Source organism: Stegastes partitus, unplaced genomic scaffold (genome assembly GCF_000690725.1).
Source record: "Stegastes partitus isolate 25-593 unplaced genomic scaffold, Stegastes_partitus-1.0.2 Scaffold251, whole genome shotgun sequence".
In the NCBI taxonomy this organism is placed as follows: Eukaryota; Metazoa; Chordata; class Actinopteri; family Pomacentridae; genus Stegastes; species Stegastes partitus.
In genome coordinates, this window is record NW_007577982.1 from 277,461 (window position 1) to 292,477 (window position 15,017).

A 15,017-nucleotide genomic window follows, 5' to 3' on the forward strand; every position below is an offset into this window, starting at 1 on the left:
CTTTTTTTTTTTTTTTTCTTTTCGCCAGCTTATTTATTTATATTCTTTGTCCAGACATTTCCTTCAAGCACTTTAGATCGGGCATCAGTCTCAAAGCTATCAGTTTAATGCCTGTGATCTTCCAGCAGAGAAAACAAAACGACTTAAAAAGAGACCCAAATGGCTGGTGCTCGCAGACGCCGTGCAGAGGCTCGCTCTCGCTGCCAGTGGTGCTACTGAGTGTGTGTGTCTGCGTGAGTGTGTGCAAGCCGTGTATGTGTAAGAACAAAGTTGGCCGAGCACAGCACACTGTGAATCGGAGCCCAGTCCGAAATACTGGTTCAGTAGCTTGACTTCAAATCATGCATGAAATATGCCTCTGTCTGTGCAGATTCACCCAAATACCTCTGTGTCAATGTGCCTGTCTGTGGGCTGATCCATTCAAATTCACACGGCTGGGTCCCCGCACGCAGCCACTGAAGTGACCGCCGCCACACATGAATGGGTACATACAGTGGTTCGCCTACGTGACCGGAGAATCAATCTGGGCGAACAATCACAACAGTCTGGTTAATGCCACAGGTTTACTTGGTCAGAAGTGCAAAAGATGAGCAACTGTTGTGTCAGTTGACAGTGCAGCAGCAAACTTCACGGTCTGATACTTAAAAAAAATAAATAAATCACCTAAAGTGACAGCATTTAAAAGAAAGAACTGTGGGATTTTTGACTTTATACCGGTCCTTAAACTGTTCGTCTGTGATGTGGTGTTTTGTGTGGAAAGATTATCCAAATGTAAACTTAAAATCGAGATATTTCACCATAATTTTATTTCATGTTTCATTTTTAAAAAAAATCACCAAACCTAACATTTTGCTCTCACCAGATTCAGTCGAAAAAGAAAAACTCTGTGCTTCTTCACACAGCTGTGACGCTTGTAGTGACTTAGGTGTAACCAACAGTCATGCAACACAAATTCAGGGACTTTTAAAGTAAACTGCAGGCTGCGTTCACACAGAGCAGAGAGGAGACAAGTATGCAGACAAATTAAAAATCTAAGTTTAAAAAGTCCTGATGCTACTTGAAATTCCAATGTGTGAAGTTCTGCTTCACCAGGAAAATTCACCAAATCTAAAACTGTGACGTTTCACCCAAACTATTTTATTGTACATGTCTCATTTAATAATTCAGTGAAAATAAACTGTGTGCACAAACTACATTCGGTGAAAAACTTAAAATCTGACGCATCTGAGAAGCTGTGAGTGACTCAGCTGTGACCAACAGTCAAGTGACAAAAACTTAGGAACTATCCAGCTGAACTGCAGGCTGTGTTTATACAGAGTAGCTGGAATCAAGAATGGAAAGAAAGTAGAAATGCAAGTAGTAAAGTATCTATGATGGTGCAAGAAAATTCACTTGGATTGTTTTCTGTTTGAAATAATATATGGTATTATAACTGTATTATACTGCACAGAGGGCATCTTTGAGTTCTCTCTACTTCTAGCCATGGTTGTGCTGCTTCCACAGAAGTGCAGGACTTTAAATTAAAGTGAAAAATGAGCTCACAGTGAGAGAAAGATGTCACAGGAGCAAAAAACAAAACACCCAGAAACTTGCTTGGAGTTGAGAGGGTTAAAACAAGGCCTGGACGACACTGGAAAAACCTGACATTGCGGTATTTTATTTCTCTGCAAAATATATTTCAATGTGAAGAAAAGCTCAGTAAATACAGCTTGAGTATAATGTACAAACTGTAAGATGCAATCTGTGACCAAAGCACTGCAGTCTGGTCCACTTGTTCAGTGCTGCAGCCTTCATCATGTTCACCACATTGTCTGTTGTTATACAGACTTGATGTCTCTCATCGAGGCCTCAAGCAGCTAACACTTCTCTCATCCTCACTGCAACGTTCTCGCTTGTGTGATCGTCCTGGAAAAATGCCTTTTGCCAAAAAAAGAGACTTTTCAGTTGTTAGTCCTCATTAATAAAGTGGACGGTCAGACTGGTGTCGGGCAACTTTGTGTGGCTGCAACACAAGTGTGTTGTAGCCACGTATGACAGCTTGGTTACAGCTTGTTCTTTTCATTTTTCATACAGCTCTTTAATGGCAATTTAAGAAAGAAAAAAAAAGTGCATGATGGTTTTATTTCCTGCTTGTCAATGTTTTTCAAACCCTCTCTGGTAACTGTGTTAATTGGAATCATGTACTTTGCGAGGTGAATAGTTAACGCATCAGTGATTTCTTTCTGCCGTTCGCAACCTTTCTCCGATGGTGTAGCGCTGGCAAAGGCATCCAAAAAAGTTTTAGCATTTAGATGACTCATCATATGCAGCTTTGTGGTGCTGATTTCAATGCTCAAACAAATTAGTTGTGTTTCCCTCCTGTTCTTTGCTCATTTTGCTCTGCACATGTGGAACCTGTGGATCAACAAACTCTGTTCTCTTGTAAATTTAACAAAAGAAAAAAAAAAGAAATCAGAGGAAATAATCAGACAGACTTCTTTTATAGAATAATCAGGAAAGGTGTGTCAGAAAAGTTTCGGGACTGGTGGCACAAAAGATATATTTCAAATCCAAACTACGAGTTTTCTCCTTCTAAGTAAACCCCCTGGAGTCTAACACACTTCCCCAGCCTTCTCTGCCACACCGCCATGAACTCCTGGAAGGATTCTTCCGGGATCCTCCACAGCTCCGTCATCACAGCCGTCTTGATGTCATCCATGTCTTTAAAACGGGTCCCCTTGATGACCTCCTTGAGCTTGGGGAAGAGGAAAAAATCCCACGGAGCCAGATGGGGCGAGTAGGGAGGTTGTTCGGCGATGTTCTTCTCAGCCAGGAACTGTGGGATGCTCAGGGCATTGTGAGAAGGCGCGTTGTCATGGTGAAGCAGCCACGACTTGTCCAGCCACAACTCTCGCCTCTTCTCACACACTGAACGAAGCAAACTCGTAGTTTGTAGTTTGAAATAAATCTTTTGTGACACCAGTCCTGGAACTTTTCTGACGCACCTCGTCAGAACCATGCAACCTTTCTTTTTGTATCAAGCAGCAGCAAAGCTATAGCATGTTTAAGTTAAATTGCATCGTATCACTTCACACTTTCTGCATCGTGACTTTTGTTCATGTGCGAATTGCATCCACACTCATATTTCATGCTACAAGTAGTTTTCCTCAGCGCTCAGCAAAGTTGTTGAGGAGTTTTCTTTTTCCACCTCTACCTGCAATATGTGTAAAATTAACTTTAAAATGCCAAAATGAGTTGTTGTCTTGTTAGCTTTAAACAATCAGGAACAACTGCCACCTGGTGAAGTTGTGGACTACATCGCATTTTTTTTTTTTTTTTAGTTATTTTTCTTGTTTAGTTTTCGGCAAATGAACCAGACATCTAAAAGCCATTACATGCTGTGCAGCAGCCCGCCAAATACTACGTAAGAGCTTCCATTAACTAGTTTTGGGTTGAATAAAGAGGCTGAAAACCAATAATCATCAGCTTGGATGAAGTGAATAGCTTCTAATTAAAGAAGATCTTAGCTATTGCCTTCCTCTGAATGAAGTGTTTATTTTTGACTTTTGTTTAATAGCTCCGGGATTTGAGGCTACGTTTGTTTAATGGTGTCACCACTGAATCAGATTGTGCTCTTATTCTTGGTTTTTAATCAGTTCAGTCACCTGCTGAAGCTGCCAGAGGGCCGCTAACTGCGACTCCTGTATCGGGCTGTCCTCGAAATGTGCCGTCGGCGCTCTGAGTGTTTTTGATTTTTGTGAGCAATAAGATCTAAAAGTGGACGGAGGGAATGAATAAGAAAAGGAGAGGGAGTAGGAGAGCTGCGCGCTGGCTCTGTGACATCAAGCCTGTTTACTCTGGCTGGCTGGAGAGCGGAGGGCGAGTCATGCATTATAAAAAGCTGGTGATGAGTTTTGTGCTCGGGGGTTCAAACGACAAGTTTAAAGATGACAGATCTATTAAGCTGTTGCAGATGAAATGTGCTTGTGTGTGTATTTGTGTGGTTTTAATGAAAATCCTGCCGTTACTGGTCACTTCATTATTCGACTCATTTCTTAGATAACACAGTCCCACCTTGCTGTGTCTTTGAAGTTCAGCGTGCAACGTCTAATATTTCCCTCTGACACTTGATTCAAGTCAAATCGCAATCACATTTTGATTAAATATGTAAATAACAGATAATGAAGTCCATGATGAAGCCGTAATACATTACCGCACAGTCTGCGCTGTTCTCTTTCATTAACTTGTAATAAATTTCTAATATTTTTTCTTAACTCATTTGTTTTGTTCCACCCAAGCAGCAGCAATACAAGCAGCAGTGGCTCGGCAGATTAATATGGTGTTTGACTGTGAACATATTACAGTTAATGTTAATGAGCACATTTGTACTTTGCTAGAAATGTTGTTTTAATTTGTTAATGTTTCAGTAGTTATCTCCATAGAGCTCAATGGTACATTTTGCAGTTGCCCCAGGCAGCCAGATTTGGATCACTGTCAACCATTTACTAATGTTAGGCAACACTTTTCGTATCCAGCAATGCTTTCAGTGTAGAGTACAATTGCTGCTGTTACATATTTCTGCACTGTCAGATGTAAAAACAGACAGTAGGGCTGCGTGATAGTGGAGAACACTGACACCGTGATGTTTTGTTTTCACCAGATAACTTGGATTAACTATTTTGGGAAAGAACTAATCATTTTAAAATGATTAGGAAAGCATGCATAAGGATTTTTTACTGTGAAGTTTTTTTTTGTACACAAACGGCTTGGAACCTTTCTCATATGGTGTAACACTTGCGAAGGCATCTGAAATAGTTTTTGTGTTTTAGATGGCACTCAGATCTGTTTTTGCACTCATCATCAGAGCTTTGTGATAGTCGTGATGCCGCCTGTGGTCTGCTAAAGGTGCAAGACGCGACTGACAAAAGTACCATGTTTCTGGTCAACGTTATTCTTTTCGTAGCTTAAATTTTCGATGCAGCTCACTGGAGCTACACGATTATAGCCAAAAAGTAAACGATGACTATTTTCATCATTACTGAAATCATGATTACCTGTTTTATCATCAGTATTTACTGATGTTGAAAAATAGGATATTTACCTAAACACAGCAGTGCTTTCACTTAATGTCTAATCTACATGTACTGCATCAAAAAAAAGACTTAAAATAATCTTTACCTGACTTCAAAGTTTCTCTGAGAGGCAAAATATGAGTAAAACTGTACCCAGAACACTTTTCCTGATCATTATCTGCTTATCAATATAATTCACCAATGTTCCCTTGCTAGCAAGACGACTATGCACAGAGAAGCCTCCAGTCTCCATTCAGTTTCTAACCGAAAATCACTTCTCATGTCAGATTTAGGTGGAAACAGTAATTTTATGTGCATGCATTGTTGTCTCTTTGTGGAACATTTTCAGCGTCGATGGTGCAGTCGATTATGTTTATTTAATTGTAGGAAGATTGTTAAATAATATTGCGTTAACTGTGCAGCCCAACAGCCCAAAGTTGCATTTCTTTTTTGCAAACAAATCTTTCTTTTCAGTGTTTCTAACCTGTTTCTTACTCATTTTGCTCTGCACATGTGGAGCCTGCATGTCAAGGCTGTATCTTAAGTCAGAAAAAAACAAACACAAATCAGAGTAAATTATGTTCTATTACTTAGAATTCTCTTGTACATTAGTCATGGATAACGGAAACCACGTCAGTTCTCCTTTTGCGTCAAGAAACACAAAAATTAGGATATGCGCACATTGCAGTGTTTATGCTGAAACTGTATGTTGTGCAGCCCTACCAAAGAGTGACGTAAGGGTTCAAATGGTAAAGTATTAACCTGTCCAAACAAAATATAACCCATAGGACAGTCTACTTGTTACTGAAAGACAAATAGTAACTCCATCAAATCAGTGGGCTCTCATAAGCAGAAATAGAGGGTGCATTTATTAAGCAAAAAATAAAATCAGAACAGTGAGAGTGGGCCGCAGCAGATGCAGAGTGGAGTTCAGAATGTGAACACAGTGACTCAGGTTGTGTTTTTAATGACATTTAATACATTTCTTCGATTGAAGAGCTGTTGTTTGCCTTCCCTTAGTCACTGCAAATGACCTGACCTTGCAAATACAGAATTAGAAATGCATTCGGCAAACACTAGTCCCTCTGTGTTTTTTTTTTTTTACTTAATTCATAAAGCTGAGTCACAATAGTAGGTATTAGTGCGTGTGTGTTTGTATGACAGAGAAGATTAAAAAGGAAGTCTTTGTTGTGGAAAATGTGTTCAACTGATGTCTGTATCAGTTTTTCTTCTTGAAATATAATTACGCTCCAATTATAAACAATGCAAATACGGCTACCATTCTGGCAACCGCTCTTTGCCAAGCTGGCAGCCATTTCTGAGACCTACTGTCAGATTCTGCCTACAGAGTTGGGCAGCGTTAATTCTGTCAGTTTGTTTATTCTTTAGAAGAATGACAAGAAGGTAATGCAATCAGGCAAAGTTGTGTTTAATAATTGGCCCTTGGTTGCAAAAACTCGATTAAGCAGGTGCTTTTTTCCATTATACATAATGATACATTAAAAAAACAACTTGTTTAATGGCAGAACAGCATCCGCAATGATCTAATGTCGAGCTGGAATGCTTAAAAGTTGCTCAGATTTCAACCCCATGTGTCGGATTTGAAATATAGTTATGAAAATATGTGCTAAGGAGGTATGGAAAAAGGTGGCATGTGGGACTGATGTATTTTGACAATTGCGTAGCACCGGTAGCGATGTACACTCACACTGAGTGCCAGCTAGTTAGCCATGAAGTCAGCAGCAACAACCTCGGATTAGAAGTGAGCCTGCCCCGAATCAGGTCAGTAAAACTATGTTATGTGCAAATTCAAATAGTGTTCATGCAAATGATCTGTTGCAAAATTAACAACGTGAAGGAAGAAAGAAGGAAATTAGCCCCAAAAAAGAAAAAGCCCTTTGATTTTCTGTGCGAGATCACGCAGCTGCAGCGAAGGGTGTCGTGTCATATGAAAGCATGTGCAGTTTGCTGAGGCGAGCGTTTGAATGCGTCTGTCCGTTCGCCTTATGATCTCTGCATGTGTTTATGTGTTTCCGAATGCGCAGAGAAAATGAGACTAGGGAGGTAAAAGAACAAGTGTTCCATAACTTAATGAATTTCATTTGATTAGATTTTTTTTTTTCTTTTTCAAACTATTTCACGCATGGCAAAACACTGTAAATCCATAAACAAACACATAAACAGGCAGAAAAAGATTGATGCATTATGAATAAATCATCTGGGTACCGAAACTCAATATTAACTCTGCGTTGCCTGGAGGGTTTCGAGGCAGCTTACTAGAGATCCATCTTGATGTCTGAGGAACTAACTGGAAGGCAAGTGCTTTAGTAAGTACTTATCTTGGGAACTTAATTACCAAAACAAATGATGATTGTGGCGATACAGTGGCAATGATTCTTCATTACTGTTATTCTTTACCTAAGGTTGTATCCGGAATGTGTTTCTGCTGTCATCGCTGTCATTATCGTCATTAAAACTCCCGGGTAAGAACAAAACTCAGCCAGTCATTCAGTTGGTTGGTCGGTAAATTTAGCACTTTCATATCTTCATCACTGCTACGTGGTTTAACGTGAAATTTGCCGCTGATGTTTATGGTTAATGACTTTGGTGACTCTCAAAACGTCAGTGTGGCTCCACCATCAGGCCAGAATTTGCTGTTGACCAACACATAATTAGGTTATTAGTTTTAATTGTTAATTTTCAGGCATTTTTTCCCCTTTGGGCTGATCTTATTTCACTAATTTGCAACATCACAAAGTACATCTCAGTCCCTAAAATGCGTCCCAAGGATTGAGCAGGTTTGCTGGAGGAGCCATGAGCAAGGATGCACAGATGTGTTGTCAGTGTGGAGATGTGGGGTTTATAGACCGGGAACATGGAGAGACAAAGAAAATAAGACGAAGAGAGAGTATACAGTGAAATGGTATCCAAACTGGGGACTCGCTGCTCGGGGCGTTGGTGCTCATGTGGTTTGCGTCCTGACCACTTGGATATCAAGTCGCCCCATTTCTTGGTATCTAAAAAACTGATCTTGGTGTCTTTAAAAAAATGTCATCAAATTTTGCATCCACCAGGCAAATCCTAATATTTGTGATGATCCTTTTTATGTTTCCTCTTGTGCTGCTGTAATACAAAGTTCCCTCGGGGATTGTTGTGGAAAAACTGCTTTGACTCATATGACCTTAAAAAATGGAAGCAAATGCCGTGCTGAATCATTGGTAAAGTTTACTACTGCAATAGGGAGAAAGGCAGATTTTTTTTTTTTTCCCAGCATCTCTCCCAAAGAAAAGAGTGACAGCTTAATTATGGCATGATGGTGAACATGAAACTCTTGGTCAATGACTCAGTCTGAATGGTTCAGAACCATTGACCATGTCAGAAAGTCAAAGTCTAGTGGAACCCCAATTCCTGTAAGGGCACAAGGTTTCTACTTTTGACCCGATTTGTTTAACACACGCAAGCGCTACGCTGAAATCAGTGAATTACTGACTTGAAGCCTGCGTCCACAGACCTGAGTTGAGTTTCTTTCCATTTACACGTAAAAACAGCACGAAAATCCACACTTGGAATAGAATTTACAACTTTCACCCTAGAGACTGGGGTTCATTTTCAATCTGTTGTTTCGTCTCTCTGTTTGCTTTGGTGGATGTTACAAAAGTGCTTTGTTAAGTTTAGGCAACAAAGGTTGAGGAAAAGATCATGGTTTGGTAATAGGAGGATCTCTCTCAGGTTGTACCCCTCATCCAAGAGGCTTCTTCTGTTCTGTCAGGTCTACACAGGCATTGTGGTTTCAGCTGCAGTTGTTGTTTTCCATGTTAGGATTGATAGCCACGATAAAACATAAGCATCTCACAAGTTCACTGCCTTTTTTTCATGAAAATACCATGTTTTTTGCTGTAGATTAACACAGCTATTATGATCTTTTTTGATCTAAGGCCTTCATCTACAGGTTGACATTGTTTGTAATAGTTTTCTGACGTGGTTTCTGCAAGAAAATATCAGTTTCATTATCTGACACCACTAAAGATCAGGATTTACAGTTTCATTAAGGTGCTGTTGACGGATCAGAGTCACAATTTCTACAGCTGCTTTCTAATATCTGGAGGGCTTTGTTAGTGGAACGCAATTACTGGAATGACTACTGCTGCTGTTTTATTAGGAGGACAGTATTTTACATTCTTGTTATGAAGCGATAAACCAGGTGAGTAAACGTCTGCTGGTCACATCACAAAGCAACCAGCCATCTGCACTGAAATATAAATAAATGCTCGAGACAAAAACCTGTATAAAAATCTGTTATTTTACTGAAAAAAAAGACATTCAGTTGACTGTAAAGTGACATCAAGTGTCCCTGTCCACTATGAGAAGGAAAGTTTTGGGGGGGGAGAAGATGCGAAGAGGGAGAGGAGGAGGTTGACAATGACTGAAGATGACAGCTAATGGCGTGAAGACTGTCAGGGCAGCCAGTGTGTCTAAATAACCAGGTGCTGCGATTTAGTTTCTGCCTGGTTAAACAGTGGAATAATTGGTCAAGTTAGCCAGTAATTAGACCGGCTCTGCCACGCTGCGTCTGAGAGCCCAGCGACGGCTCCGCCATACTAATTGGGCTATTTATACCGAAATACATTGACCGGGCTCGCTGGCTTCCCTTCCAATTCGCTTTTCAGCTCTTGTTTATTTTTTCAGTGGGTACTCAGGACACAGCTCTGAACTCGCCCTTCTCTCCTCCTCCTCCTCCTCCTCCTCCTCTTCCTCTCCTAAAGCCATTTTTCATTCCAACTTCAGCTCACTGAACTTCTGTCCTCTGCCCTCTGTCTTTGTCCGTCCGTCTGTCTCCCTCCTCTGCTGTTTTCTCTTCCCTCATAAACAGCGGCTCCCATTTCTCCAAAGCTTTTCTGTGTTGCTAATCAGTGTTTTTATGAATGCGGCTGTCTGCGCGTGGGACAGTCTCTCCCTCGCGTGGATGTGCGAGCGGGAGATGGATGCATGTCAGTCAGTCGGACCTGCGTCTCCCTGGGGTGTGATTAATAGAGCCAGCTGTGGAAACCAGACTGTCTCTCACACACAGGGATGCTCTCAATGCGCCTTTTCTTCAGAAAACTCACATTTTCTTCTCACTGTCCCTGTCATTTCTGTGCCAGAAATGAGTTGCTACTATGAGAGGCCATCTCCAGCTATACGTCCCAATAGCTGGGCTCACACTCCCACCCTCTTTCTATGTGATGGCGTCTCTCTATTCTCTGTCTGTCTGTCGCCTGGTATCTCTGGCATCTGTATTCGCCCAGCCTTTTATTATCCCTATATCTTCCCCCCTTTTCTTACTCTTCTCTTTTATTATCTTTCCCTCTGTCTCTCTGTCTTTCTGTCCCCTTCAGGCTAACCCTCAAACCTCCATCAGGAGCAAACAAGGCTCCTTGACATTCAATTTCCTGCTTGCCACGCACTTCTCTATTGTATGTGCTTCTCCTCCTTTTCCAGGACTCTTTTTGTGCGAGTTGAATAGTTGGATGGATGTGGCATTGGACGAATAGGTGGGCAGGTGGTTGAATGGGGATGGATGGATGAGGAGGGAACCTGGCTTTTTTTTTTTTTTTTTTTTTTGTGGGTTTTTGGGTGTCAGCCTCTCTTGCTGAAGCTTTAACAGCAAGGTCACTTTGTGGGGATGTTCTAGGGATTTTGGGCCTTTTTCTTGACAACAAGCAATTTGGGAGGTGTCAGCAAAGAAAACAGAGGAACCGAGATTATCCTTTTATTTATCTGGTGGCAGGTGTCTCTTCACTGGAGGTAATTAGGTGCAGTGTAGGTAAACAGTTTGATAGTGTAATAAAATTAGCTCTGATAATGTGAGAGATAAGAGGAGGGCATCTTTACAGTTTTTTTGGACCTAAAAAGAAACCCCTGTATAACACTGTGGTGTTTTCAATGGACTGAAAATACTTGATTTAAGTCCGAAGTATTTATAAAAAACTTTCTGACAGATTTGCATTCACACTTTTGTAATTACCTAAAAGGTTGGACCTGTGTTGTATATTGGTATTACTACGCAAATATTACACTGTCATGAAGAAAAAAGAGAATCAAACTGAGAAGTACCGATATTTTCTATTTTCTGGTATTGTCTGATATCCAACACCATCTTTCAAGATAGCACACACTTCTTTAAGTATTGTAGATTAAGTGAAGTACCTGGTTGCACCACCAGGTGGAGCCTTTTACTGTTTACTGTTCTAACGACCAGAGAAGATGGAGATTGTGGGACTAGAAAACAGGCACCATGACAACATCTTCACTGAGGTTTAATGACCCCTGGCCAGCTCATAAGTGTTAAATCAAGCTGGGATAATCGAGGACAATGTTCTTATGACCCAGTGGCACATAGAACAGCCATTTTTGTGGCTTCTTTCACATACTAATGTGAAAAAGAATCAGGCTTAGCCGTCTGCCAATACTGATCAGTTAAAAATTGCAGCAACAGGTTTGGGACATAACTAGAATCAAAGCAGTGTGGTATTTTTCCATATTTAGCTGTAGTATTTATTCCTTCCACAGTCGTATGTCCCTGCAGTGACCCTGTTCTGTTTGACCAAAGGTTCTCTGCACAACTTTCAGTAGCAGAGGAGAGGCTCCAAACTGCATAACGACTGTCAAATGGAGCTCCAATGAAACAAGTGCACATAAATTAGGTAATTAACATAAATAAAACACTTTCTTTATACAATCTTTGTTTTTTTTTAAGGCTTGGTGCCTTAAAACGCTGAACTGCACTTTTACTTTTTCCAAACAATTTCCCTTGTGGATCAATAAAGTTTATCTAAGTCTAAGTGGGATGTGGGAGGGCACTCTCTGTCTTTTTACAGTCATAAGAAGGGTCAACAGTTTCAACGGAAGGGACTCACGTGCACTAACCTCCATGTGCTGACAGAACTGTTGCCAAAACGTAGAATAGAGAAGCTATGATTACAGCACATATAAAGCGTGACTTCATGATGCCACTACAGCTTGAAACAGCAAAGAGTTATTTGCTGCTATATTAATGCTATATTTGTATTCAAAATCTAGCTTATTGCATCTTTAGAGCTGCGAAGCATTATATAATTTAAAAATACATTAGAGTTAACTGTCAAAATATTCCAGTTTATTTCAACACAAGGAAAAACTATCATCACCTGTTAGTTTAGTTTGTCATATATTATGAAACACCCCAGCAGTCAGTGCTGTTATGACATGTTAGAACACCATCCACTGGGGCTGCACGACTGTAGCCAAATGGTAATCATCATTATTATGATCACTGTTGAGATCATAGTTATTTCTAACAATTATTCACTGGTTTTAGTGACAAAATGTTTTTATTGCACATTCACGTGTAAATAAACAGAGGGCTTCTTTTTTTTTTCTTCAGCCTTCATGCTGTGCTGCCTTCCTGCTATTGAACAAATATGTACATAAAATAAGACTTAAAAAAAATCTTAGCCAGAATTTAGTGAATCTCCTGAACATCTGCATATCAATGGACACTGCAGTTTACTGATGTTCCTAAAACGCTTTACGCGCATGCTACAGGAGAAGCTAGCTGGACGGTCTTATCTACATGGACTGTAATCAATGAACAATGAGTGTTTTACGTCGATATCACAGTCGATCTATTAATCTAACTGTGGGAAGTCGATATTGTGATCACAAGTCATCCACAGAACTGAACATCTCATCAGTCATTCCTTGTTAAACAGCCTAAAAGTTTAAAGTAGACAGCACTTAAGAAATGAAGTTGGGTCAGCTTTGGTTCACTTCTATTGTCCAGAGTTGTTCAACATTATTTCCAGTCATTTTTCATTTGTAAAGCATGAACAGATTTGACTCCCACATGCATCACATCCATATGCAAATACAGATCAGTGTATCAAGCTTTGAAATGTGCGACTGAAGTGCGGTGAGTGGTTGAAGTGGATCTTCAGCATGGTTTGCTTTATTTTAATGTTGCTCAGACAGAAGACTGTCTCATTGTATAAAGAAGCCTAAGAAATCCAATGAAACTGTACTCCAGTTAATTAAAAGAAGGCTGCCTGGAGGTTTTGAAGTCATACATAAAGCATTCATGCTAATAACCTTGATTTGAAAAATTCTAATTCAGGGAGTCATCAGCTGGACATTAAAAACTCATGTGTAAATTCTGAAATCCTTCCACAACTTAAGGCAACAAATGAACACAACTTCCTCACTTTACATCTGATCATGAACAATTTAACATTGTAAGTTGCAAGGAGGGCTGCAAGGTGGCTCGGTGGTAAGCACCGTTGCCTCGCAGCAAGAAGGCTGCGGTGGGGGCACCGGAATCTTTCTGCGTGGAGTTTGCATGTTCTCCCTGTGTAGCGTGGATTCTCTCCGGGTTCTCCGGCTTCCTCCCACACAGTCCAAAAACATGTTGAGGTTAGCTGGTGATTCTAAATTGTCCGTAGGTGTGAATGTGAGTGTGCTTGGTTGTCTGTCTCTAAGTGTAGCCCTGTGATAGACTGGTGACCTGTCCAGGGTGTGTATAGATAAGGGATGGATGGATGGAAGATGCAAGGACTCAGTCAAAGATCAGCTTTGCTTGTTGCCACTACTAAAGGATTGTTCCCTCTTTTTTTTTTTTTTCCTTGTTAACATGTCCCTATGTTGTCTTTATGTGCTAAAAGACACATCAGGACCAAAATAAGCTTAGTGGTTCCACGGTGAAACTGCCTTGTATCGATGATAGTCTCACCTTTTAGGATGGAGCGGTCACACATGCTTTCTCTTGCACACTAGTAGAAAAAAAAAAAGTGTTGGCATGCTTACGTGGCTAATGTGGCTAACATTATCATTAGCTTTCATATTATGCCCATGGGTCAGAGCTCTGTGGAATTCTGAGGAACAGTCAAAGACGGTGGGAACTTTAAGATTTGAAATCGATAAACCAGTGTTTTACTTAAACTCAGCTGGCATTAGCCCTTCATATCCGTTTGCTTTTCTTCTGGTCTGTGCTCACATATCCTGCATTTTAGTATTTTCAGTCTAAAACTCAGGACCACCAAACTGCCAATTTTGCAACCTCAACACATAAGTTAAAAACAGCAGCTGTGTTGGGAATTCAGGGACATTTCCATGTAAAATGATCGCTCAGACATAAAGTTGCAATCGATATAGTTAAGATAAGTTATTCTCACACATTCATGTCTCAGTCGGCTGTCATGGGGTCATCTGTTTTGCTCCAAGCTGCCAGTTACAGACACGGCGAGAATCTTCTTCCTGAATCGGACGTGGACAGCCGCGGCTGTATTTAAATCTACCACCTACAAACTCTGAAAGAGCCTTTAGAAAAGTTATAAAGTCATGGTAAAATGCGCCATCTTTGCAGTATTTTGAGCTGACAAATTGAACGACACATTATGGGTACAAGTGAGAGTTTCATTAATTTGCTGAAAAGGAGCCAAATATGGGACCTTTAAGCTTGATGAGTGGATGTTTCTCATTGCAACGCTCATCTTGTACTTATGAATCACCTGGGAGAATTTCATGTTAATCCAGCAAGAACAGGCCATCGTATAACATTGTTAATGGATAAAATAATTGGACCTTTACTGCAGGGGCCTTGATCACTCAGTATAACCCTTCACACTTGAACACTCTATTGATTCTGGCCATCAAGGACCACTCTAGATGATTTCATTCTGCACTGGAATTGGTGCTACTTTTTTTTTTTTCATTAGACTGTTTTATCATTTAATTGTGAACCAGCTAACTAATTAACCAGTCAGAGTATGTGCTCAACCGGGCTATAGCTAACCAACTGTTATTGTTTGATGAGACAGTGCTGCATGCAGGTGAAAAACTGCAAGTCAGTCAATCCAGTCTGTCGGAAATTACTTAGTAATTAGTGTGCGTGTGAATATGTGGTTGTGTGTTTGTGCTCACGAGCCTGCTGGTGTGTGTGTGTGTGTGTGTTTG

General features: G+C 40.5%; 1 protein-coding gene across 2 annotated transcripts in view; it reads left to right on the top strand.

Moving 5' to 3' along the window:
* Positions 1-15,017, top strand: part of spop (speckle type BTB/POZ protein) — a 124,643-nt gene that overhangs the window by 87,980 nt on the left and 21,646 nt on the right. The gene's annotated exons all lie outside the window — the stretch shown is intronic.